Raw genomic sequence first — 27,118 nt, forward strand, 5'->3', positions numbered from 1 at the left:
CTCCTGGGCCGGTGTGTCCAAAAAAAAAAAACATCATACGCTAACTTTTTTGGAAAATGCAGTACATTGCCACCGCGCCTTTTAGCGCCATTAATGAATTACATTAAAACAAAGAAAGAAAGCAACGGCCTGCGTTGCGCGATGAACAAGTTTTATGGCCTGGTCAGACAAAACAGTGCGAGATGTATGATACGTCTGTATGATACTCGCGCTCTGTTTCTTGTGTGTGTCAGATCATCGCTCTCTGTTTCCATCTGACACAAGAAACAGAAGGGGAGGGGTGGAGCTTTTTAAGAGATGATTGGGCCAGCCCAGTGTCAGTATGGAAAATGAACCAATGGGCCGCTGTCCATGCTTTATGAGGCCGGTTGTTGGCCAATTAAAAAAAAAATATATATCATATTATATTCACCGGCCCCCAAGGACGTCGGCCCACCGGGCATTTGCCCGGTATGCCAGATTACCAGTCCAGCCCTGGCTGACAGTAGGCTACAATGTTTATTTTTTATTTTGAGGAAATAAAAGGTAAGAAAAACGAATGAAGGTAAACTGATACAACTTTTATATACCTTTTTTGTCTGTTATACCCAATCTCTCTTTCTCTCTCTCTTAGAGAAATATAAATGTGAGATTCTGGTAATGAGATAAATTTATTTAATGGTATCCGTCGGGAAACAATGCTGTCATAAGAGTTTGAACATGTGTAGCCTACTTCTAATCCGCAAATGAACCTCGCAAATAATAAGAATACGTGAAGACGTTCAACTCTGTGATATCGCAAATGAAAAGTATTGCAGGCTTCTGTAAAAAAACTTGAAAATTATCCAGCGATCGTGCCATAATCAAAATAAACCATTTTACAGCAGTAATAATATTTTAACAAGTAGCCTATACTTTCAACGTTTAAAAAGGAACCATTTAGTGCTGTGTTAATTATCATTAAAAGCAAAACGGGAGGCTCTGTGCCTCCGCGACAGACGCAATTCTTCTGGCATCTCTCCTCATCATCTCCTCCTTTTTTCTTCTGTGTCTTGAACTTGGGGCTCGAGTCCGACCTAAGGTTCGAGCTGCCTTTAAGAACACCAAGCTAAGTTCGTTTACCGTTAATTATTAAGACTAAATGGGCAGGCAAACTCGTGAAACAATGAAAGTAAAATAATCCGCTATAATATGGTTTTACACGTCTATAGAAAATATACTATAAATAAAGCAGTTATTAATTTTCCTAATGCATGCTTGTTTGACATTGCCAAATGTATAAAGTTTTAAACAGAAGTAAAAGGAGGTTTTTCAGCACTTTGTTTGAACAGCAACTCAGCGACCACACACCCCCGTGAATTATGTTTAGAAGCTAACGGGTCCGCGGTGTAAAAAAAAGCAAAGGTTAGGGATCCCTGCTCTAGTCGAATGGATTTTGACTAACAGCGCTTTGATAAGTGAACAGACAAATGCGCTAAATTAGAGAAAAAGTGGGTGGGTCCATTATCATTGGTCTTAAAAAGTGGGTGGGTCCTGTCCCACCCACGTATAATGGTTCCGACGCCCATGATCTAAACCCTGTCCTGAAAACCACATCATACTGCATCTTGACAACTCAGTATTAAGGAAGATCACTTGTTGGTCAGTCCCCTTTTCTATATTTCAGATCTGTATAATTCCCAGATTAACACAGTGGCTATCAACTAATAATATTAACCTTTAAGATTAGCAAATCCGGTTTATTTTTACATTTATGTTAACACTCACATTTATCTTATTTTCTGGTTAAAAGTTTATTTTGTCAAAAAAATCCTTAGCTAAGGTTTCTATGTGAGCATAGAAATGCAAACAGTAAAATGATGTGATTGTACTGGAAATGTGTATGTGTATTTGCACAGTGAATAATGAATCAGGAAGTCTTCATTGTAAAAAATCTCTATTCCCAAATGAATATTTTCTAGTCCCATATATGAAACACAGGGAATACAATGAAATAGTGGATTGCAATAAGGTTAGTAGTATACAACCTAATAGTTAAATAGTATTTTTTAATCATACCCTTACTGGGGGCTGAGCCCCCCTAAAATGAAAATCCTAGAATCGCCCCTGATCTCACTCAAAACAGCATGGATGGATTTTTTCCAAGTTTGTATGCGTGTGGAAGCATCAGAGACACAAAATAACACATTTCATAATATGGGCACTGTAAAATTGATATTTTATGGATAAAAACCCATTCTTTCAAACAGTTAGGTTTCCAGTTAGTAGAGCAGAAGTGGAATATTCAAAATATAGAATAAAATCATAAAATATTAAAACAAAATCATGTTTTTAAAGTCATTTTATTCATCTGAATAGAAAAACTGGTAACACTTTATTTTACGACCCGCAAAGTACCGCGTAATTAAACCGAATTTACAGCGTACCTATTTGTAACAACAGAGTACCTCTACAGTACGTACTTGTAGTTATAAGGGAACAATATTTTAAGTTTGGGGTAATAAGGGGGCAAGAACATATGGAAAACTATTCTCTAAGTATTTCATAATTACAGGGTACCTATTGTAATATTACGTGGTATGTATGACTTACGTCTATGTGTAATATGTTTTTTTTTTTCATATTTGCTACTTATCTGATGAAGTGTATTGTATAGCCTACAGTTGATGTCTACAAGCCACGTCGGCAAATAATATATAACAGCACAATAAAAATAACAGCAACTTGTACCTCTTTGATCTGTATATGTATACAGGAGTTACCAGGTAACTCTTATATTTGCGGGCTGTAAATTAAAGTGGGGCTTATTCCCCGCTTGTTCTCTTTATGTACCAGGTAACTCTTATATTTGCGGGCTGTAAATTAAAGTGGGGCTTATTCCCCGCTTGTTCTCTGTATGTACCAGGTAACTCTCATATTTGCGGGCTGTAAACTAAAGTGGTGCTTTGTTCACCTCTTGTTATAAATGTTATAGGGTAAATACCATAAACATACAGAATATTGTTATTTTTATTTTAAAGCAACTTCTTTCAAAACAGCTTTAAAACACTATAATTAAGCCAACACTTAATTTTTATTAACACAAAACTTTTATTTCAAATAAAAAATCATGACAATTTTTCGTTGTTTTTGCGGCTGGCTTCCTCTGTTGGTGTTCTTGTCCACTCGGATGTTGAGTTGATGTCGTCTCACAAATGCTGTTCTGCATTACATATAAAAACATAAATGAAAGCCTTCAGTAAATGTTTCTTCGCTGTGCCTTGACAAAAAACTGAGTTTTCTGAGCTAGTTATTAACTTTAGGCTAATTTATGTGCTAGCTAACCTGCTGCTACAGTTAGCTGGCAACTGTCTTGAAAAAACATTGTTTGAAATGCGTGAGTCATGTATTAACAAAACCAGTTACCTTATTCAGCATGTGGATCCTGCTCACATCACTCGCAGCCGTACTGCACAGTGTAGAAAGTTTTTAAAACCTCTTAAAGAAATTTCACCTCAGGATCGCGTTCCAGCAAACCTCCTGCAGACGGCCGCGCGCTCTACACCTGCGCAGTAGCCTACGCATGTAGTCGTCGTTTGCTTTAGCGGGTGATGATATCTTCTGTTGTTTCATTCTGGTTTGCCATTGCATACATTATATTTGGCTAAAATAGTTGTGTTTACACATGTTACAAAGTTTTATTCCACCAATGATAACACCTATTAAAAATAAACAAATAGCGTGCTGCTTTGTGGTCATTATTGTGTTATTGTGTCATTTGAAATAAAAGAGTTTCAGAGTCAAAATTGCAAAGCACCACTTCAAATATGTCCGCTAATGTAAGAGTTTTCTGGTAAATAGGGAATAAGTTGCTATTTTTATTGTACTTACCTTAAAAAAAGATAACCACATTAAATCAGCTGGACTTTTGTAAAAGCAAGTAATATAGGCTACTAAAATGAAAGTGATGTGCTGTTATATTTATTTGCCGATGTGGCTCCTAGACATTGACTGTATACAACATTCAGTAGTCAATATAAAAATTCACAATAAAATCATAAAAAAAAAAACATAATTTCCCCATAGACTTGACTAAGTCATACATACCACGTAATATTACAATAGGTACCCTGTAGTTATAAAATACTTAGAGTATAAATAATTTATAATTCTTCATATTCTTACCCTCTTATTACCCCAAACTTAAAATATTATTCCCTTATACCTACAAGTACGTACTGTAGAGGTACCCTGTTGTTACAAATAGGTACGCTGTAAATTCGGTGTAATTACGCAGTACTTTGCGGGTCGTAAAATAAAGTGTTACCGAAAAACTTTATTCAAGAAAAACTGCAAATATCAATTTTTTTGTTGGTTTAGTTGACAGTCTTCTTATGGCACCACCACCCATCTATTCTTGCTCATACTGTACTTAAAACGATGACAGCATCTAAAGAGGGGAAAAAAACACAAGTTATTTCATTTTCAAAAAATGCTGCATTTTAGCACATGTACAAAACAATCTTGTTATTGTACATCAGGGCAAGATGCATTTTCTTTAATAGTCTGACTTGAAACATTGCATAGCCATCTGATGAAGGAAGAAAGCTGTTGTGTTTACGAAGATGACAATGAGGTTCAATCAAGATCATCTACAGTACATTCAGAAATTATCATACACCTTTCACTTTCAAATTTTATGTTGTTGCATGATACTGTAATTGTTTAGATTTTTTTACAAAGTAAAAACAGAATTTTAGAAACTTTTGCAAATTGCAAAAAAGAAAACTGAAATATCATAGTTACATTATACATATTCAGACCCTTTGCAACAAAGGGATCTGCAATTTAGCTCAGTTGCCTCCAATTTCTCTTGATGGTTGCCGAGATGTTTCTACACCTTAAAGGGTCCTGGGGCCGTATTACAGAAACTTTCTATCTTAGGTCTTAACATAAGATATGATGTGTTAAATTAAGATTTTTCACAAATTCATATTACAGAAGCAAATCTTAACTTGATTTAGGATTCTCATCTCACCAAATGTTATCTCATCTCTAGTTAGGAAATCCCAAATGGCTTAATCATGTTCGGCTATCAACTGTCAGGTCTGTTACCAAGCAATCAGCAATGTGTGAGCTGCTGCTACAGTAAACAAAAGAATTGTCATTTTAATTTCAATGGGGCAGAAAATACATTTTATTAAATTCATTGTAATCATGGTCTGTGTTTTTTATTAGTGTTTTAGCACATCATCTGTGGGTTACCATTACATTTAAACATTTAGCAAATGTGACTTACAAAAATTAAAAAAATATTCTTCCTAAGTGCTAGGATACTACTGTACATTTCAACATTTTATAGAGACATGAGAAGAAATAGATGCTGAGTCAAGTGTGTACTGGATTCATTATGATCCCATCAAGTGTTCACGGATAAGATATAATACCCATATAAACACCAGTAGTGTACATTTAACAATGGTGATTTTGCTGTGCAGGACTTATTAGAACATATTACTATTGGCACTTATGTAACATTTCTATTCTCCACTTCTGTCACAGCAGATTCTAATCGTCCAATGCAAATGAATGATCATTCTTAGTGTAGTGCACTGAAAAGCATTAAACAAAATTATTAAAAATCTGTAAGGACTGTAAGGAAGCTTTACAATTAAAAGAGGGTGCATTAATCTATCAGCTATTTCTTGGAAACATCTTCAGATGCACCTGAACACATCATCAGTGATGTAACCTGGGGTCCTCGAGTGTTTCGCGTCTTTCAAAATCAGAAACCCTCGCCCAGGCGACCCAGCCACAGCTGATCAGACCGCGACTTGTGTTCAGGTAGCACTCGCTTGCCCCCATGGTGCTCCTCTACGAATCCAGAACCATCTTGAAGTTTTCTCAGCTGCATCCTTGTTGTTCCTACAATGCCCAGTGCAGTTAAGGCTTTGTGGAGCGAACGCCCCACAAATCCTCGGGAGGGAACCTCGAAAGGCATGCATCTCGCCTTCCAGCCCTGGCAGTCTGTGACCAGATGTTCATATTTGGTCATCTTCTTTTCGTGGGCTTTTCCCAAGCGGTCCTCCCATGGCACAGTCAGCTCCATGATGATGATATTATTGGTGCTCTCTGAGACTAGAATGATATCTGGCCTCATCGTTGTGCTGACAATGTGCTGGGGGAATTTAAGCTGCTTCTCCAAATCTACAGAGAGTTTCCAGTCCTTGGCTGATGCTTGGATCCCTGCTGGTGCCTTCCTCCCTGTTTGTGGATGTTCTCCTGCCCTAACAAATGTGATTGAGCAATTGGTGTTGCTCCCTCGGCCGCCTTTGCTGATCTCTTTGCTGATTGTGTCTGCAATAGATTTCAGCACCTGGTTGTAACGCCAAGTGTACCAACCCTCGCCGAGCGCTGTCGGGCAGGAACTGAGAATGTGCTCCAATGTTCCACAAGCTGGGCACAAATGACAAGTTGGTGTGTCTGCTTTTCCCCACATATAGAGGTTTGCTGGGCTAGGCAGGACGTCATACACTGCCCTAATCTGGAAGGTTATGCAGTGCGGCGCGCTTTGCCACAGCTCCGTCCAGGTGACCTTGCGATTCATGGCCTGCTCCCACCTGGTCCAGGCCCCCTGTTGCCCCATTCCAGCTGCTCTACTCATCCTTCCTTCCTCCACAGCAGCTCTGACCTCTTCCTGTATTCGGCTGCGTTTCTCCTTCTCCTTCAACTCCTTATGTCGAGGAGGTGTTGGGAACATCCCCAAGCAAGCTCTGCCTTGGGCCACCACACCCACAAGCTCTTTGTGCCGCAGTCGAGACTGTGCATCCAGCACAGGGGTTTGGGCGCTCCACTTTCTCCCTGTCTTCACCAGCACTCCTGCCTGGGCCACCTTTGGATTGTTGGAGTCTCTGTACATCAGCAACTCACGTGCTCAAGTCACTTTAAACTCCTCTTCCAAGGATTTCAGAGGCAACTGGAGTGTAATGGAGGGGCGTGATCTCCCACAATTGAACTGGTTGAGGCGGCAGATTTGGACTTCACTCCGGTCAGAGAATCAGGCTCCAGAGGATGTATGTTTGGTTAACAGAGCTTTATTTTAGTTTCATTGGTATTTGTATTGTGTTTGTGTTTGTGGTCTACAATAAAAGAGATAAATATACATTAAGATTATCAATTTACGATTATCAATGCAAACTGCAATACAATGATGTCAAAGATAAATTAACTATAGCAATAACCATTATAGAAATACCATATAACAATAATATATTAATCAACAGTGGTTAATATAGTCACTAATAGCAAAAACAGCAGCTTTTAACTTAAAGTGCACAAATATTAATTGTAGCTGTTACCAACATTACAAATAGGCTACAAAAATGGAGTATTGAATAAATCACGAGGTGATTAACTGGACATAGCCCACAGAGAACATAAACAGAGATTCATTATACAATAATCTCCTACACTATATTATAACAGTCAACTATAAGATATAAACACTCGTGGAACACACAAAGTGAGATATAAAACGGTGTTATCACAAATTAACAGCGATAATTAGCCATGTAATGTCTACCGAGTATGCCGCGAAGAAAGGAAAATTAGGCTTTAATGACATCTCTTACATAACTTCGATCTAAATAATTAAACTATACAGTTAAACTAACACATATATTGTTCCTGTATGTAATCATACAACAAAGTCCTGTAAATGTTCAAATTACTCACTTTTTCTTCACAAACGCACAAACCAGACAGAATGATTAAAGGAATAACTAAAAAGTCCGCTGCCTTTCTAAACAGACCTCAAAAACGCAGTAGCACTCACTCAACTGATATCAAACTGCAGTAGCGCCGTCCACCAGCAGGGGCCGTGGCCAAGCTTTCCAACATGGAGCATTGTGGTGTTCCCATAGAGGGCAATGTTACTGAGGCTCCTGGGCCACCCTAACCATCTCCTGAGACAGCTGCTGACCTTTCTTTCCAAGGTCTCCACCGTAGAAATGGGAACCTTATACACCAGTAGTGGCCAGAGTATTCTCGGTAGGATCCCACCTTGGTAGATCCATGCTTTAAACTTGCCGGGGAGGCCAGAACTGTCTATTGCTCTTAACCAGCTGCCCAGCTCCTGGCAGGTTGACTGGACTGATGCGGAGTCTCTGAGGCTGCTGTCAAAAACCTTGCCCAAGCTTTTCACTGGCTGTTCTGACAGTGATGGTATCTTTGCCCCTTCGATGCTGAAATGGAACCTGTATGTGACCTTGCCCTTCTTCAGCACTAGCGAACGGGACTTGGTTGGTTTGAACTCCATCCGAGCCCACCAGATGAGCTTTTCCAGCCCTTGTAGTATCCACCTGCCTCCTGACACCGACTCTGTGGTGACTGTCAAGTCATACATAAATGCTCTAATTGGTGGTTGGTGGACTCCTCCTCTGCTTTGGGGCCATCGACACTTGAGCTCTGCCGATTTGACAATCATATTCATCTCCACCGCAAATAGGATCACTGATATGGTGCAGCCTGTGATTATTCCCACCTCGAGTTTGTGCCAATCTGATGTCACACCTCCTGCCGAGACTCACATCCTGAAATGGTTGTAATAGTCCGAGATAAGATCTGCAATGTGATGTGGCACATGGTGTTTGGTCATGGTGGTCTGGACCAGCTTGTGAGGGATAGAGCCATATGCATTGGCTAGGTCTAACCACAATACTGTAAGGTCTCCCTTATGTTCACGAGCTTCCCGGATGAGCTGAGTCACCACTCCTGTGTGTTTTAAGCAACCTGGCACTCCAGCAATTCCTCCCTTTTGCACAGATGTATCTACGTAGTTATTAGCTAAGAGGAAGTTGGTCAGACGCCTTGCTACTATACTAAAGAAGATCTTTCCTTCCACCCGCAGCAATGAGATTATTCTGAACTGATTGATCTTCTTGGAATCTTTCTCCTGGGGGATCCAGACTCCCTCAGCAAATTTCCACTGTTGTGCCACCTTTCCTCTTCTCCAAATGACTTGAATGATCTTCCAGGCTCTCCTAAGTAGCAAGGGGCAGTTCTTGTAGACCTTGTATGGGATTCCACTTTGACCAGGGGCAGAACTAGACTGTGCCTTACGCACAACCTCCTGGACTTCTTTCCAGAGTGGTTCCCTGCTGTCAAACTCCTTGGTAGGGGGCAATGGATCTACAAGAATGCTACACTGACCCAACTCTTCCTCCCACTGAGGGTCACTATAAGTGCTCTGCAGATGCTGGTCAATTTCCTCTTTTGAACAGAGCAACTCTCCGTCACGCTTCTGTCCCAGGAGCTGTTTAGTAAAGCCAAAGGGGTTGGAAATGAACAAAGCTCTCTTCCTGGATCTCTCCTTTCTGCGCCTTTGGTGCCATTCTGCCCTGCCCAAGGTCATTAGCCTTCTCCTCAAGATAGCTGTCAACTCCTTCAGGGGATGGCGTTGCTCCTCAGTGGCTTCCTTGTGCTGCTTCTTAAGGGACTTTAACTCCTGCCGGATTTCGTGGATCTTCGCTGCCCTGTGGTTCATGGAGTAGGTGGTTGGAGTCGATCGATTTTCCTCAGCACCGAACCCCTCCTGAGCTAGGCTGGAGATGATGGTCGTCATTGCCTGAAGCCTTTGATCCACATCTCCCTTCTCTGTTGCTTCAAGCACCTTGTCAATGTCCTCGTCAAACTGCCTCTAAACTGCCATTTTACAGAACTGTGGCCACTTGATTCACACCTTTGACTGGGACAGAAGACTTTGGGGGACGGCTAGTGGCACACGGAGGGTCTGAGCACTATGGTGTGCTTCCTGGCTCGGCTCCTCCTCTGTCTCATCAGATGTAGCATTTGTGTGCTGTGACACATGTTCATTCTCCAAACACTTCATCCTGGATTGGTGGATATTTAAGCCACGGCTGTTTTTGCAGGTTTTCCCGCACCTGAATACTGCGGTCATTGTCATTCCTCCGTTGCCATTAGTCGATAACTTTAGGTCCGTCAGATTGGGGTCCTCATCCTCCCCTCTACTTCCATGAGGCGATCTGTAGCTTTTAAAAGGGTTCCTCCTCTTGGAGAATGTGATTTGGGCTGCCAAACCTTCCCACCCCACATGCCGTCTTCCCAAGCTATCAACTGTCTCTCCAGTAGTCACCAGCCTCTTCCTGGTTGTCAACCAGTCTATTCCTGGGAGTCACTGGCCTTGCCAGAACAGGCAGTTCTTGAAACACATCTTCAGATGCACCTGAACACATCATCATTGATGACATGTCCTCGAGTGTTTCAGGTCGTTCAACATCAGACACCCTCGCCCAGGCGACCCAGCCATGGCTGATCAGACCGCGACTTGTGTTCAGGTAGCACTCGCTTGCCCCCATGGTGCTCCTTTACGAATCCAGAGCCATCTTGAAGTTTTCTCGGCTGCATCGATGATGATTTTGATGGCCCTGCTCCTTGTTGTTCCTACAAGGCCCAGCACAGTAAAGGCTTTGTGGAGCAGGCGCCCCACAAATCCTCTGCAGCCAACCTCGATAGGCATGCATCTAGCCTTCCAGCCCTGTGCTCGGCAGTCTGTGACCAGATGTTCATATTTGGTCATCTTAATTTCGTGGGCTTCTCCTAAGCGGTCCTCTCATGGCACAGTCAGCTCCATGATGATGATATTCTTGGTGCTCTCTGAGACTAGAATGATATCTGGCCTCATCGTTGTGCTGACAATGTGCTGGGGGCATTTAAGCTGCTTCACCAAATCTACAGAGAGTTTCCAGTCCTTGGGTGATGCCAGGATCCCTGCTGGTGCCTTCCTCCCTGTTTGTGGATGTTCTCCTGCCCTAACAAATGCGATTGAGCAATTGATGTTGCTCCCTCGGCCGCCTTTGCTGATCTCTTTGCTGATAGTGTCTGCAATAGATTTCAGCACCTGGTTGTGACGCCAAGTGTACCGACCCTGGCCGAGCGCTGTCGGGCAGGAACTGAGAATGTGTTCCAACGTTCCACGAGCTGGGCACAAATGACAAGTTGGTGTGTCTGCTTTTCCCCACATATAGAGGTTTGCTGGGCTAGGCAGGACGTCATACACTGCCCTAATCAGGAAGGTTATGCGGTGTGGCTCGCTTTGCCACAGCTCCGTCCAGGTGACCTTGCGATTCATGGCCTGCTCCCACCTGGTCCAGGCCCCCTGTTGCCCCATTCCAGCTGCTCTACTTGTCCTCCTTCCTCCAAAGCAGCTCTGACCTCTTCCTGTATTTGGCTGCGTTTCTCCTTCCCCTTCAACTCCTTATGTCGAGAAAGGTGTTGGGAACATCCCCAAGCCAGCTCTGCCTTGGGCCACCACACCCACAAGCTCTTTTTGCCGCAGTCGAGCCTGTGCTATCAGTAAATATGAAAAAAGATGGTGATACAGTGTCATACAATGGAAAGTCCAAAAACTAAATAGGGTCACCCAAAGAAGCAGAAGTAAAATATGGTGAATATTATTATAGTGCATTTTATGTATACACAATAGAATCATTCTTAAAATAACTGTAAATAAGCCTTATGACAGATTTATGCACTTTATGTGCCACAACATTTAAAAAAAAATATTTCTTTTTTTGGTGCATTGATTACTATCAGCAAAACCATGGTTTCACTACACTAACCATGGTTTAACTATGGTTTTTGAAAACCATGGTTGTCAAAACCATGGTTATTTTGTGGTTACCATGGTGTTTAACTGTAGTAAAACTATGGTTAATGGTTAATTTTTGTAAGGGAAAAGATATATATTTAATAAAATCATATATAAAATCTATGATTATTTTTACAGGCTTTTAAATATGTGTATTTTCGTTGAGATACATGTAATATTGGACTTAAATAGGGTAAAATAGGTTTGTATTAATTCATTCATTTTATCTGTTTTGTAATCACGCACTTCTAAGATGATTATAAAACGTTGATTTTGCCAGAATTTATTGGTTTATAGTTCTCTGCAGTTTCCATGGTGACTCATGAAATCTGTGATCCATTGACAATGCCTTTGTTGTTACCGTGAGCGTGTTAACTTTGGATTACTTTCAGCGGGTTGATTAAACTACCTCTTAAACTGTGTTTTGGAACCGACATACCCAGAGTAAGCAAGTTTTAGGTTAATCAACTCATAGTTCAGGGTTAATCTAATGGTAAGTTAAACCTGCTTTCTGGAATACACCCTGAGTTTTCTGAAAACATACACAACAAGTTGCCTGTTCTCCTTCGTTGGTGGGTTAAACTGACCAAGCTGCTTCTTCATTGACAGTCGTGCAGCTACTGTGGTTACACTGTGGTTATTTTCCAGATCCTTTCGACTAAAGACGTTTTAAATTCAAAACACACGCACGCACATACACACACAAACGCGAGCACCCACACACGGGTATACTTTTTATTTAAAATTGTTATGGTATTGGGCCTATTTGTCCACCCACTCCTCTTGAGTTCAAACTCTTAAGCAGGACGCAGTCTGGTTATATAACAAATGGGACAGCAGAGTAATTTATGATACATAACTCAACTGCGATATCAATTAAGTGAATTGTAAAATATGATGTAAAACATGATCCTTTCATTATTAAGTATAAGAAATGAAAATGAATTAAATCCCATTAGAGTCAGCAGTCGATTTCTAAAGACCTTGCCGAGGCAAGGCTGCTTTGGGCGGGGTGTGAGCGTTGAGTGTCCCCGATGATCCTCTGGAGCTCATTTCTGAAAGCGTCCGAGCACATTTTTTAAATAGATCTTTATTTACTGACCGCGTATTTGAACTTTAAAACACATACTTTCATGCCTGAACAACTACATTTTGTGACCAAATGACAGTAATATTATGAGCATTTTGCTGTGAGGAAACATAGCTGTCATAAGTCCACATATCAACCAAATTTGTCTTAATTAGTTCAGTCAACATTAGCAATTCTCAACGTTGACTAGATTTGAAAAAAAAACTTCATTTACTGTTTTAAAAGTAAATTTATATATTTTTGCCCTTCCAACATTTCATTAGTGTTTTTACAGTGTGGACCATGGCACATAAATGTTACGTCATCTTTACAGGAAACTATCCGGAAAAAAAAGAATCTTTGGAACTGCTGTGGCTATTGGAAAGACCTTGAATCATTATTTGCTGAGGTTTCATATCACGCAACATGTGTAAGTAAAATTACATTTGGACAAGGTAAACTAGTATTTATAAGATCTTTGTATTTCTGTTATGATGACACAATAAAGGATTATTTTATGGGTTACAGTGAAAGACTCGGAAGCAGCAGCTAAAGAAAGGGAATCTGAACGCTTGGCAGCACAAGTGTGGAGACAACCTCCACAAATGCTAACAACAGCACTGATAGTAGCAGGAGTTGCAGTAGCAGTAGCAGGTATAGCGGGAACAGCTGCAACTGCAATCATACCAGTAGGAGCTGTTGCAGGAGCAGCAGCAGGAGCAAGTTTTACCATATTGCGTTTACTATGGGAAACAAAAGCAGTATCCGAAGCCTTAGCAACTGCAGTAGCAGGAAGTTTAGCAGGAATGGCAGTAGCAGTATTGGCATTAATAATAGGAGCAGTAACACAAAGAGGATCAGCAGTAGCTGGAGCAGTCGCAGGAGCCGCAATAGTGCTAGCCACTGGAGCACAATTACAGTGGGTAGTAGATAAACTACAATGGATAATACCCCTAGTTAAAAAAATAATAGCAGTCCTTAAAAAAATAATGTCATTGTCCAAAGTAGCTTTAACTGGAGCATTAGTGGTAGTAGCAGCTAAAATATCAGGAGCAGCAATACAGGCAGGATCAGCAGAATTGAAAGGAGCTAAACAGGCAGGATCTGCAGCAATGAAAGGAGCTACACAGGCAGCATCAAAAATGGGAATGGCAGCATCACAATGGATAATACCCCTAGTTAAAAAAATAATAGCAGTCCTTAAAAAAATAATGTCATTGTCCAAAGTAGCTTTAACTGGAGCATTAGTGGTAGTAGCAGCTAAAATATCAGGAGCAGCAATACAGGCAGGATCAGCAGAATTGAAAGGAGCTAAACAGGCAGGATCTGCAGCAATGAAAGGAGCTACACAGGCAGCATCAAAAATGGGAATGGCAGCATCACAATGGATAATACCCCTAGTTAAAAAAATAATAGCAGTCCTTAAAAAAATAATGTCATTGTCCAAAGTAGCTTTAACTGGAGCATTAGTGGTAGTAGCAGCTAAAATATCAGGAGCAGCAATACAGGCAGGATCAGCAGAATTGAAAGGAGCTAAACAGGCAGGATCTGCAGCAATGAAAGGAGCTACACAGGCAGCATCAAAAATGGGAATGGCAGCATCACAATGGATAATACCCCTAGTTAAAAAAATAATAGCAGTCCTTAAAAAAATAATGTCATTGTCCAAAGTAGCTTTAACTGGAGCATTAGTGGTAGTAGCAGCTAAAACATCAGGAGCAGCAATACAGGCAGGATCAGCAGAATTGAAAGGAGCTAAACAGGCAGGATCTGCAGCAATGAAAGGAGCTACACAGGCAGCATCAAAAATGGGAATGGCAGCATCACAATGGATAATACCCCTAGTTAAAAAAATAATAGCAGTCCTTAAAAAAATAATGTCATTGTCCAAAGTAGCTTTAACTGAAGCATTAGTGGTAGTAGCAGCTAAAATATCAGGAGCAGCAATACAGGCAGGATCAGCAGAAATGAAAGGAGCTACACAGGCAGGATCTGCAGCAATGAAAGGAGCTACACAGGCAGGATCAGCAGCATCGAAAGGAGCAACACAGGCAGCATCAAAAATGGGAATGGCAGCATCACAGACAGCACCGGCAGTGGCAGGAGCAGCATTACTGGCAGTGGCAGGAGCAGCATTACTGGCAGTGGCAGGAGCAGCAGGAATAGTTGGAGGAGTATTTGGAAGAGTAGCAGGATTTGTAGCAGGATTGACAGGGGGAGCCCAAGCAGCAACAAAGGTAAGAGTACAGATTTTACTAGAATAATTACTTTTACTATTGGTTATAAAATCTAAATTATTGTTAGTATAAATAAATGTTAGTATTGAAATTATTTCTTAAGCTTCATTTCTACAAGTGGTATGGTACAGTACAGTCAGAGCTGGGTAGTAACAGATTACATGTAATCTGGATTACGTAATCAGATTCCAAAAATCAAGTACTTGTAATTAGATTAAACTACATTTTAAAATACTTGTAATCAGACTAATGTTACTTTTTAATTGATTACATTATTACATATATTCACACTATAGCAGTGTGATGTTCACAATTTTGCAAACCTCCTATTTTTTTTCATAATAAATTTAACTACCGCTTCAAGTTTTTCCGGGAAAGAGTAGCAGGAGTGTGGAAACGCACAGGAGAGAAGCAACGTTGAGACAATATGCAAAATGGAGCAGCACTCAGCGTTTGATCACTGGATGCAAAGGCTTGATTTAAATAGGAACGCTAGGGACATGTCCCTACCAATACTAGGCAAGGCAAGGCAAGGCAAGGCAAGTTTATTTGTATAGCACATTTCATACACAGAGGTCATTCAAAGTGCTTTACATAGAAATGAGAAAACAAAAATCAAATATACATGAATTTTAAATATCAATTAAAAGAAAATAAATGTGATTTTAATAAAAACTGTTTAAATGTATGAAAAAGAATAAAACAGGAATACAAGTATAAAACTGTTAAAAATAAAAATAAGAATAAAAACAAGAGAATTAAAAATAATTAAAATAGTGCATATAAAATATAGTGCAATCAGTTCGGACGCAGCATAGTGCTCATTCAGCAAATGCATAGCTAAACAGATGTGTTTTGAGTCTGGATTTGAATGTGACTACTGTTGGAGCACATCTGATCTCTTCTGGAAGCTGGTTCCAGCTGCGACTGGCATAATAGCTAAAAGCTGACTCTCCTTGCTTTGAGTGAACCCTTGGTATTTCTAGCTGATGTGATCCTAATGATCTGAGTGACCTGTTGGGTTTATATTCAATGAGTATATCAACAATGTATTGAGGTCCTAGTCCATTGAGTGATTTATATACCATTAATAATACTTTAAAATCAATCCTAAATGTAACTGGTAGCCAGTGTAGTGACCTGAGGACTGGTGTTATATGTTCATATTTTCTGGTTCTGCTCAGAATCCTGGCAGCAGCGTTCTGAATGAGCTGGAGCTGTCTACTGGTCTTTTTGGGAAGGCCAGTGAGGAGGCCATTACAATAATCCACCCTGCTGGTGATGAAAGCATCCACAAGTTTCTCTAAGTCTTGTCTGGAAACAAAGCATCTAATTCTTGCGATATTTTTGAGATGATAATATGCTGATTTAGTTATTGCTTTGACATGACTACTGAAACTAAGGTCCGACTCCAGAATCACACCAAGATTTCTGACTTGATTTTTAGTTGTTTGACCCCTAGCATCAAGGTATGCATTCACCTTGAGAACTTCATCTTTGTTTCCAAACGCAATGACTTCAGTTTTCTCTTTGTTTAACTGTAGAAAGTTTTGGCACATCCAACTGTTAACTTCATCAATGCATTTGCACAGGGAGTCAATGGGGCTATAGTCGTTAGGGGATAGAGCTAAGTAGATCTGAGTGTCATCTGCATAACTGTGATAGGCAATTTGGTTCTCTCTCATTATTTGGCTTAGTGGGAGCATAAACAGGTTGAACAGGAGTGGCGCTAGAATTGAGCCTTGCGGGACTCCGCATGTCATGGATGTCCACTCAGATTTATGGCCACCTATACTTACATAATAACCTCTCCCTTCTAAGTATGACCTGAACCATTTTAGGACCATCCCAGAAAGCCCGACCCAGTTTTCCAGCCTGTCAAGAAGTATGTTGTGATCGACAGTGTCAAAAGCAGCACTGAGGTCGAGTAGCACCAGCACTGATAGTTTGCCTGTGTCTGTATTGAGGGGAATATCATTTATGATCTTTATGAGCGCTGTCTCTGTACTGTGGTGTGGTCTGAAACCAGATTGAAAAATGTCAAAGTAACCATTAGAAATTAAGAATTTGTTCAGCTGATTGAAAACAACTTTTTCAATGATCTTGCCTATGAAAGGAAGATTTGAGATTGGTCTGTAGTTGCTCAATACAGTGTTATCTAGGTTGCTCTTTTTCAGGAGGGGCTTAACAACTGCAGTTTTAAGGGACTTTGGAAAAGTCCCAGAGATAAGTGATGAATTTACCACTTCTAGGAGATCTGCTTCTAAACAGTTAAAGACACTTTTGAAAAAAGATGTTGGGATTGTGTCAAGGGCGCAGGTTGATGTTTTAAGATGCTGTACTGTTTCTTCCAGAATTTTACCATCAACTGTTTCGAAATCAGACATCGTAACTACTTTCTGATGTTGTGATCTGACTTGTCCGACCCCGGCGCAGCTCAAGGATGTGCTGATCACCTTTCTGATATTATTGATTTTCTCAGAGAAGAAGTTAGCAAACTCACTGCATTTGCTGTCTGAGAGCATTTCACTTGGAATGTGACTTGGGGGGGTTGTTAGTCTCTCTATAGTAGCAAAAAGAGTGCGTGTGTTATTTATGTTGTTGTTTATAATATTTGAAAAGAAAGTCTGTCTAGCTTTGCCTAGTTCCACACTGAAAGCACGAAGGCTGTCTTTATAGATATGATAATGGACTACAAGTTTTGTCTTCCGCCACATGCGCTCAGCTTTTCTGCATTGTCTCTTCATATTCTGCACCTCTGTTGAGTTTCTCCAAGGTGATTTTTGCCTGCCATTCTTCTTCCTGACTTTCACAGGAGCAGTATTATCGATTGCACTCTTAACTTTCGAATTAAAGGAATCAAGGAGAAAATCAACAGAGTCTGCAGATATGCTTGGTGTTAAAGATATAGCCTTCATAAATAGCACACTGGTGTTCTCATTTAAGCATCTCTTTTTGACAGACACAGATTTAGTTTCAATAGTAGGAGAGATTAATATATCAAAGAAAATACAGAAATGATCAGACAGTGCTACATCCTTAATAACAATTGATGAGATGTTTAAACCCTTACTGATAATTAAATCTAGAGTGTGTCCACGATTGTGTGTGGGTCCATGTACATGTTGAGTCAAATCAAAAGTATTTAAAACAGCTGTGACATCTTTTGCCATAATACTGTCTGGCTTGTCTATGTGAATGTTAAAATCTCCAGCAATAGCAAAACAGTCAAACTCTGAGGAAATCATTGATAACAGTTCTGTAAAGTCCTCAACAAATGCTGGAGAGTATTTTGGGGGCCTGTAAATAATGATAAGTAGAATGCGTGGGGTACCTTTCAACACAATACCTAGATATTCAAAAGACGGGTAATTCCCAAATGACACTTGCTTACATTGATAGACATCTTTAAAAAGAGAAGCTACACCTCCCCCTCTCCTATTAGTTCTGCAGACATTCATAAAAGTAAAGTTAGGAGGGGCTGTTTCATTTAGGACTGTTGCACTGTAGCTTTCTTCTAGCCATGTTTCATTTAGAAACATAAAATCCAGGTTGTTTGTGGTTATTAAGTCGCTGACTAGAAGTGATTTATTTTTAAGTGAACAGATGTTTAAAAGTGCTAACTTAACAGTACTAATTTTTTCCCTAACAGAGATCTTAGTTTGATATATCACAGGCAGCAGATTAGATTGATTTGCCACACGGTTTGATACAGCCTTAGGCTTTCTATCATGTACTAAAACAGAAATAGAGAAATATATAGGTACACTGAGTTCCTGCTTTTTATGTATACAATTGAAAGTATTAGTATTTTCATAGCAGAAACTCGACACACATCACTGAGAGCCATTATCAGTTGTTTTTGGTTCACCTACAGCAGATGGAGGAGGGTGTGTGTCTTGGCGTTGTGTCTGAGACCAAAGAGCTCTCACAGGACGAGGAGGGGGAGCTGGGCCCACTGGTTTTGGTGGTTGTGGGGCTTGCCGTTTTCTGGTCGAAAGCTGGGGGCTTGCAGCAATAGAGTGGGATAGTTTAGTTCCAGCATAAACCAGTTCCTCCATTTTTCCGGAGAAGGTCAAAAGTGGGGATGCTGGAGAGAGGAATGACATATCTAGTGAGGAGGAGTCCTGTTGCTCTGATGTTACCGGAGGCTGTGATATGTAGTCCTGGTTTCCCTGGCTGTTTTCCAGAAAGTCGTCCTTGGGTGCTGAATCTTGGAGCAGTTCTAATCTGACACAGTCTGACTGTGGTGAGCTCTGTGGGCATGACTCAGCTGAGATTGTGTCCATGAGCAGTGGTTGTTGTGGCTGCGTGGTGTTATCTCTGTCCTTGTGGGATACGTCGACGTCATGTCCATTTAGGTGCTGAAGAGAAGTCCTGTGGTCATTCATACTCTGTCCAGGTGTGTGTGTGCCATTCAGGTTGAGTGGATTGGCACACACTGCTGAAGGATGATGAAGGGAGAAATAGATATTGTCCTTTAGCACTCTTGCACCCAGTCTGTTTGGGTGGATGCCATCCTGTTTAAATAGTTGTCTCTGACTCCAGAAAAGATTGAAGTTGTTGATAAAGTTCAATCCTTTTATGTTGCAGGTTTTTTGCAGCCATGTATTAAGTCCAAGCAACCGTGAAAACCTATTTGTTCCTCTTGCTGGAAGTGGTCCACTGATGAACGGCTGAACTTTCACTGTTCTGAGTGTTTCAAAAAGTTTGTTGAAATCCCTCTTAAGGAGTTCAGATTGCTCTTTGTGAATATCATTCTTCCCCACATGAATGACAACTCGATTTACAGTCTTATGTTTCATCAGAATGTTTTGAAATTCCCTGTTTACATCAGAAACGGTTGCTTGTGGAAGGCAGCACGTAGTTGAGTCCCTGTTGATAATGTTTCTGATAAGTGAGTCGCCCAATATCAGAGTTCTGGGCTCGGATGCGCTCTGCGCTGAGTGCCGCTGTCTGCTCAATCTTGAGCGGCGGTTAGCATCAGTGTAAGCTGCTGGCTGATTGGATCGGTGTTCAATCACATTTATCACATTTGGGGATTCCTCACTCATATTCATTAATATTTCAAATCTGTTCTCAAGATGTATAGGTGGTGGTAGAAAGTCAGTGTTTGCAATCCTTGTCATAGCTGTATCTGGGGTAGAGGAAGCTACTGCAGCAAAATTTGATGCTCGTGACAGTCTGATTTCTCGAGTGATTTTGGGTCTTGCTCCCTGTTTGTACCATTGATTAGTGTGTTGATCATTAGATTCATGGGACTCACCGGCTGTATGCTGAGGGCGTCCATGATGACGAAGCTCTGTTGTGTGTTCCGTCTGGTTTTGTAGTCCTGTAAGTAACTTTGTTTCAAGAACAGCAATCCTTTGTAAAAGTCTGTGGCAGTTTGTGCAGCAAGTAGATTTTTGATGAGGCATTTCTTTTTCTTATCCTTTTGAATGAAGGCAGCTGTGTTTTTCCTTCTGGAATGTAAGCTGATGGCGGTGGGAGGCTAGACAGATGAAAAATTCCACTTTTTTGTAATCCTCCAGTCCCGAAAGTTTAACGTTGATGCCAAGCTTTGTTGTTTGAGCACTATGCTGATTTGCTGAAGTTAAAATTATAAGATAAAATATAAAAAGCGATAGAGCAAAGCGCAGAGCAGTAAGCAACAGCGTCTGAACAGTAGCGAAGCAGGAAGCTATGTATATACTAAGGGAACACTGATTTGTCCCTTGGATTTGAAGTATGAAGTGCCAAAGCTCTATCAACAAGACTGCAATGTAGCAGTTTTTATTTTTTATTTAAGTTTTTATTTACTTAAAGGCGGAGTCCACGATTTTTGAAAGCCATGTTGATATTTGAAATCACCCAAAAAAACACGCCCCTGCTCCAATAGAATCTGGACCTTCTGTTGATAGACCCGCCCCACACATACGCAACCCGGCATTTGATTTGATTTGATTGGCTATTAGTGTGTTTTGGTAGTCGCCTAGTCGGCCCGTCTCCTTTTCCAACGCGTTTTTCAAACATCGTGGACTCCGCCTTTAATTTTAAGTAAATATGTTTTAAATTTATAAAGAGTGATTTTGTTTTATTCAATATGTTACTCTCAGTTGACACTAATTGGAAAGTAAAACAATGTTAGTATTGTGAAGTATTAACTGTCCGTACATTGCACTTTAAAAGTGAGTTTTTAAGGCTCTTGTTGGTTAAATAGAATTTAATATATTTTTCCCTCTTTATATATTTGAAATCAAATAAGATTTGTCAAAAGTTATCTAAATGTAATCCAAAAATAGTCAGATTAAGAGATTATATTACTGACTACAAATTTGTCATGTAATTCGTAATCAGTAACGGATTACAATTCACAAGTAATCTACCCAGCTCTGAGTACAGTACAGTATGATTCAAAATGGTTAATTCTTTGTTTCCACCGCCAAACAGTACCCTATTTTATAGGCGTGTTTTTTGCCGGAAAATAGCAATCGACAACATTATTCTCACATAACACAGTATACTACAATGGAGAACATACCACAGATCATGTGATATAAGCATTGTACAATTAAGATTACCTTGTGAATGTATATTTTATGGTTTATGAAAAGTAAACAATGCAATATGACAACAAAGGAAGGGGTCCTTACCTTTTTGATGTTGTGGCAACAAGATTTTTGGTCAAATAAAAGTAACTCATATCATTTATTCCAGGGAATAGTCAAATATCCGTAGTAAATATTTCCCAAAACACGCTTACTGGTAAAAAACTGCCAAACTTCCAAAAATGAGGTTATGTTCCTGTTAGAACCTAATTAGATTAACTTTTCAAATCTAGCACATTCCTTAAAAAAGACAAACTTATCAATGCCTTTAGTACAGTGTCGGAAACAGAATTAAAATAGTTCTGATAAAATGGCCCTTTTATTTAAATTATACATTTATAATTTATAATAAATTAATTTTGATGAAGTCTTGTGAATGTCTGATAACGTGTAGTTAACGATGAACACAGTCATGTGTGGAAACATGTATGGCGGCTTTCGTGGATGGCTCATGTTCCCATTGCAGGAGAATTACCATTGTGGATCTGAGGACGTGACTCCACTATATGAGAAAAGGTGGAATCCTCATCCCAATGCCTTGGACCGTCCTGACACAGATGAGTGCAGGTGCCGCAATGTCTGACCTCCGGGTCACGGTGAGAGCCTCCTCCCAGGAACCAACGCTCCGGGGCCTCTCACCCCATAGCCAGTAGAGATGTCTGAGGGAGGGAGCAGACCTAGTGTACCACCCCATCTTTGGGCTCTCCTGATCAGGATTGGATGTTGGTTGCAGCAGTGGAGGTTGGGCTGCCTCTTTCGTACTCCGGCTTGGACACTCTGCCACCCTTGGGGCAGGTAGAGCAGCCTGAGCCTGACCCGAAAATGGCAGCCACACTCGCTCAGGTGGCGGCAGCGGTCCATTTTGTCTGGGCTCCTCCCCCAGCTTCCGAACCTCCTCGATGATGGGTTTCTCGGGCAGCCCATACTGCTCCTTAACGCTCTGCCCTGGTGCCCTTCTTTCCCAAGGTCCATGAGGAGGGAGGTTAAAAGGTTGTGGGCAGCTCATTTCGCCACTTGCAACCGACCTGGTACACACTCCACCTTACCAGTCTCAAATCTGGCAGAGCCACTAAGGGCTACGCAGCTGTCCTAATGGTGGAGTGGTTGGTCGTGATGAAGTTGTGTCTGGCCACCGCTGCCTCAAAGAGAGAATCGAGGCATTGAAGGACCTGCACGAGGGTGGTCACGATTCAGCAGTCCTAGAAGAACTGCGTGTTTATTGTTTATTATTGCTCGTGGTCCAGGAGTGCCATCTCTGGCTGTGCCTGGCGGACATGAAGGAGGTGAATAAAGCCAGCTTCCTGAATGCTCGGGTGTCCCAGGTGGGCCTCTTCAGCAAAGTGGTGGAGAGCTTCGCCCAACAGTTTTTGGCCTCCCAGAAGCAGTCTTAAGAAGACTGGTGCAATTAGTCACATCATGCCCCGACAGAAGGCTGACCGTTCATTGCCCACACCACCTCAGCAGCAGCCCCCTCGAAGCAGCATCGGCAAACAGGCCCCGTCTGGAGATTACAGGGACTGCCCCTCGGGGAGATGGTGATTGCACCACTCCCTCCCCAAGAAGAAGGCCGGGTAGAGAATCTTTGGTTTCCTTTTGTTTCTGTTCTGTTGGTTTTCAGCAAGCAACCACTCTAGGGAGGCTGTTTTGAATTGATGTTTCAAAGCCTTGAAACAAGGTCTGTGTCTGATAACTCTAAATTGCTGCCTTCTGAGGCAGCGTTCCAAGGCAGGAAGGCATCAAGGCATGTCCGAATCCCATGTTAGGTTTACTTCCTGAATCCTGAGATACCTCCATTGTCTTGTCCCAAAATTCAGTGCATGTGTACGCATAGGTAATGTGATTGTCAAGCCTGATCAAGCAGCTGGAGCACAAAGTTAGTGTAAATAAATATATATTTTCACTTTTTACACCTTTTAATTGCATTTCTAGCGAGAAACTAGTATTTTAGTTTTCAAATATGTGATTTAGTTATCACAAAGGCACTCTCTGTTTATATTTCAAACATGCTGCCAATGAAGTGTGTCCTAAAGTCATTGCCAAAATGAGGCAGCGAGGCAACAAGTCAGCTGCCTACGTTTTTGATATGGCACAATTGCTTCAACTGTTTCAGTGTTTCATGTTCAGTTGACAAAAAAGACATTACCCTCCCTTTGCCTGCAATACATTTTCTGTGACCCTCCAAAATGATTGTGAAAAAAATGCATGACCCTCCCCGATAATTTATTGATTTCTGTACTGGTTCGCGCTTGGCAAAGATGTTCAGAAGCCATTGTTTTTTTTTTTACAACTATGACAAACGACAAACCTCTGCGTACTTTATCACACTCCTATGGTGGCCATTTCAGTAGATTTACTCACTAACACAGCGGGTATAAAAATTCAATACATTTGGTTGCTATGGACCAGGGGCGTGTCTAGAGGGGGGGCATGGGGTGGCACCGCCCCCCCCCCCTTGGAATATGATTGGCCCCCCTGGTGCCCCCCCCCTCCAATCTCATTGGGCCAGCTAGATTTACTGTCAACCTCAAAATGCCCACCGCAGCATTGGACCAGAGAGCTGTCAATCACTGTTTGATTTGAGACTTGCGCGAACGCGAAGACGAAGCGAGCACAGTAGTTGCGCGTTTTTAAAACAGGAGGTAAGAGACACCATGACACCCACAACACCATTTTTTTATCAATATGTTTATTTACTTTTTTCTTCACAAAAAATTACTTACAGCTTCAATTCAGTATACAAAAAGTATTCTAATCCCCCTCCCACCCCTTTACAACCCCCTAATAGACAGAACACTTATGGACATTAAAATAAAGTTTTGAGATGCATAAGAAAAAAAAAAAAGTAAGAGCAAAAAAAATACAAATCAAATAATACAAATAATGTGTTACAGTAAATCAGTTACATTATCACCTCTGCATTCCCAATCAATGTACCATCCAAATTATTTATATACTCAACAAATTTCCCCCAAATCTTGTCGAACATTGATGAGTTTCCTTTCAAATTAAACATAATTTTCTCAACAGGAACATAAGACGACAATTCTTTGAGCCAAACAGTATGACTTGGTGGTTTCTCTGATTTCCATTGAATAGCTATACATTTCTTTGCTGCTATCAGAGCCATCTTAACAAAACGTAAGTTCTTCCTTTGATCAAGATGGAGTACAGATTCATCCCCCAATATTACAAATCTCGGATCAAATGAAAGTTTAACATTAACAATTTTGTCAATTGTTTGTATTATATTTCTCCAATAGGTTTCAAGTTCTGAACAAGTCCAAAACATGTGCAATAATGTACCAACTTCTATTTTACATCTAGGACAACATTCCGAATATGAATCACTTATCTTATGTAGTCTTTCTGGTGTATAGTATACCCTGTGTATAATATTAAATTGTATCAATCTATGTCTACAATTATATGAAAATGTTAAAGCATTTTTACAAATGAGTTCCCATACATCTTTTTCAAAAGTACATTCTAGATCGTTTTCCCATTTAAGTCTAGAAGGTAGTACATCCTCTCCATACAGATCAATAAGATAGGTATACATATATGACACAAAACCTTTGGACCCTCTTTTCTCTTTTATAATATTGTCTAATGAGAGGGAGGAAAGGGGTCTCAAGTCACCTCCCTGTAATGTAGTAATGTAGTGTCTCACCTGAAAATATTTAAAGAAATGTTTTATAGGAAGAGAAAACTTTGTTCTCAATTGTTCAAATGTCATAAGTATTTCTTCCTCATACAAATCTCCAAACACTTGAATACCCTTTTTATACCAATATTGTGTTAATCCATCTCTTAGTATCTCAGGAAGACCTGGGTTATTATGAAATGGAGTGTTATTATATAATGGTAATAGCCATTTATATTTTTTCCTTATCTCAAATCCCAATTTACAAGTGTGCCTTATGAATGGGTTATTAATCTCTTTTATAACATAAGTCAGGGGAATGAATAAAGCCTTGTCTAAGGGGATTACTCCTGCATGATATTTTTCAATTTGTATCCATGCAGGTGGATCAGTGTTATTCATCTGCCAGAGCCATACTGCTCTCATTTGTGCTGCCCAGAAATAAAGCAAAAAATCCGGGAGTTGTAATCCACCATTTTTAAAAGCCATGTGTTAGTGTCTTGAGTTTAACCCTTGGAGTTTTATTATTCCAAATAAATTTTCTAATCGAGCTATTAAGATTATTAAAAAACTTTTGTGAGACGGGAATTGGGAGAGTTTGAAATAAATATAAAAATTTAGGAAGAACATTCATTTTTATACAATTTATCCGGCCAATTAGTGATATCGGCAATGAGTTCCATCTTTCTAGGTCTCTTATTGCCCTTTTAAGTAGTGGGGAGTAATTCAAAGAAAATGTTTCCTCCAACTTCGAAGGAATATTAAGCCCTAAATAAACTATCTTTTCTGTATTCCATGAAAAAGGGATATTATCTAAAGGCATTTTCTCTGCAGTCAAATTTAATGACATCATAACACTTTTATTTATATTGATTTTATAGCCTGATATTTCTCTGAAATCTTCTAGTAATTGAGATAATTTGGATAGAGATAATTCAGGGTTAGTAAGATATAGCAGTATGTCATCCGCGTACAGTGATATTTTGTGTACATACCCTCCTATCTCTAACCCAGAGATTTCTTCTTGTGCTCGTATTGCAATGACTAGGGGTTCCACCGCTAACGCAAAAAGTAATGGGGACAAGGGACATCCCTGTCTAGTTCCCCTTGATAAATTAAAATGCGAAAATAAATCAGAGTTAGTACGGATGGTTGCCGATGGATTCTTATACAGCATATAAATCATATCAATAAATTTAGGACCGAAATTCATTTTTTGCAATATAGCTATCAAATAAGACCATTCTACTCGGTCGAAGGCTTTTTCTGCATCTAAGGAAAGAGCGATCACTAGAGAGTCAACTTGTTTTGCAGAGTAGATAATATTCATAAGCCTCCTTATATTATCAAAGGATGATCTATTTTTAATAAATCCAGTTTGATCCATATGAATTAGACTAGGCAAAATCCGTTCTAAGCGTAACGCAATCATTTTAGTAAAAATTTTATAATCGGAATTAAGCAATGAAATTGGGCGATATGAAGCACATAGACTAGGATCTTTTCCAGGTTTCAGCAAAACTGTAATTAAAGCCTGATTTAGCGTTTCTGGTAGTTATTTTTTATGAATTGCCTCCAAATACATTGAAAGCATTGGATCAGCTAATTTTGAAAAAAACGTTTTATAAAAATCCAAAGAGAACCCGTCCAAACCTGGTGTTTTACCTCCAGCTAAGGCAAAAACGGCACATTGAATTTCTTCTTTCGAAATTTCTCTCTCAAGTTCTTTTCGGTCATTATCACTTAAAACTGGGATATTCAATTTGCATAAAAAGTTTTGGATGTCAGCTTCATTTACTCCTTGAGATTTATACAGCAATTTGTAAAAATTTAGGAATTCCTGGTTAATTAATTTAGGGTGTTTAATATTTTTTTTGTCCGGGGAAGTTATGGTAGTTATAGATTTACTAATTTCTTCTTTTCTTATCTGCCACGCTAAAACTTTTCCTATCTTAT

The 27,118-nt window shown here is 40.2% G+C and overlaps 1 protein-coding gene and 1 long non-coding RNA gene across 2 annotated transcripts in view; one reads left to right on the top strand and one right to left on the bottom strand.

The window, feature by feature from the left end:
- Positions 1–27,118, bottom strand: part of LOC129431122 (cation channel sperm-associated protein subunit gamma 1-like) — a 325,761-nt gene that overhangs the window by 208,145 nt on the left and 90,498 nt on the right. The gene's annotated exons all lie outside the window — the stretch shown is intronic.
- The window catches only part of LOC141369384 (uncharacterized), a 66,275-nt gene that overhangs the window by 10,515 nt on the left and 28,642 nt on the right, over positions 1–27,118 (top strand). Inside the window, exons 2-3 of the long non-coding RNA XR_012373055.1 lie at positions 13,030–13,125; positions 13,224–14,932. This is a non-coding gene — a long non-coding RNA (uncharacterized lncRNA). The remainder of the gene's footprint in view (positions 1–13,029; positions 13,126–13,223; positions 14,933–27,118) is intronic.

The sequence above is a fragment of the Misgurnus anguillicaudatus genome, chromosome 13, assembly GCF_027580225.2.
Source record: "Misgurnus anguillicaudatus chromosome 13, ASM2758022v2, whole genome shotgun sequence".
Lineage (NCBI taxonomy): Eukaryota > Metazoa > Chordata > Actinopteri > Cypriniformes > Cobitidae > Misgurnus > Misgurnus anguillicaudatus.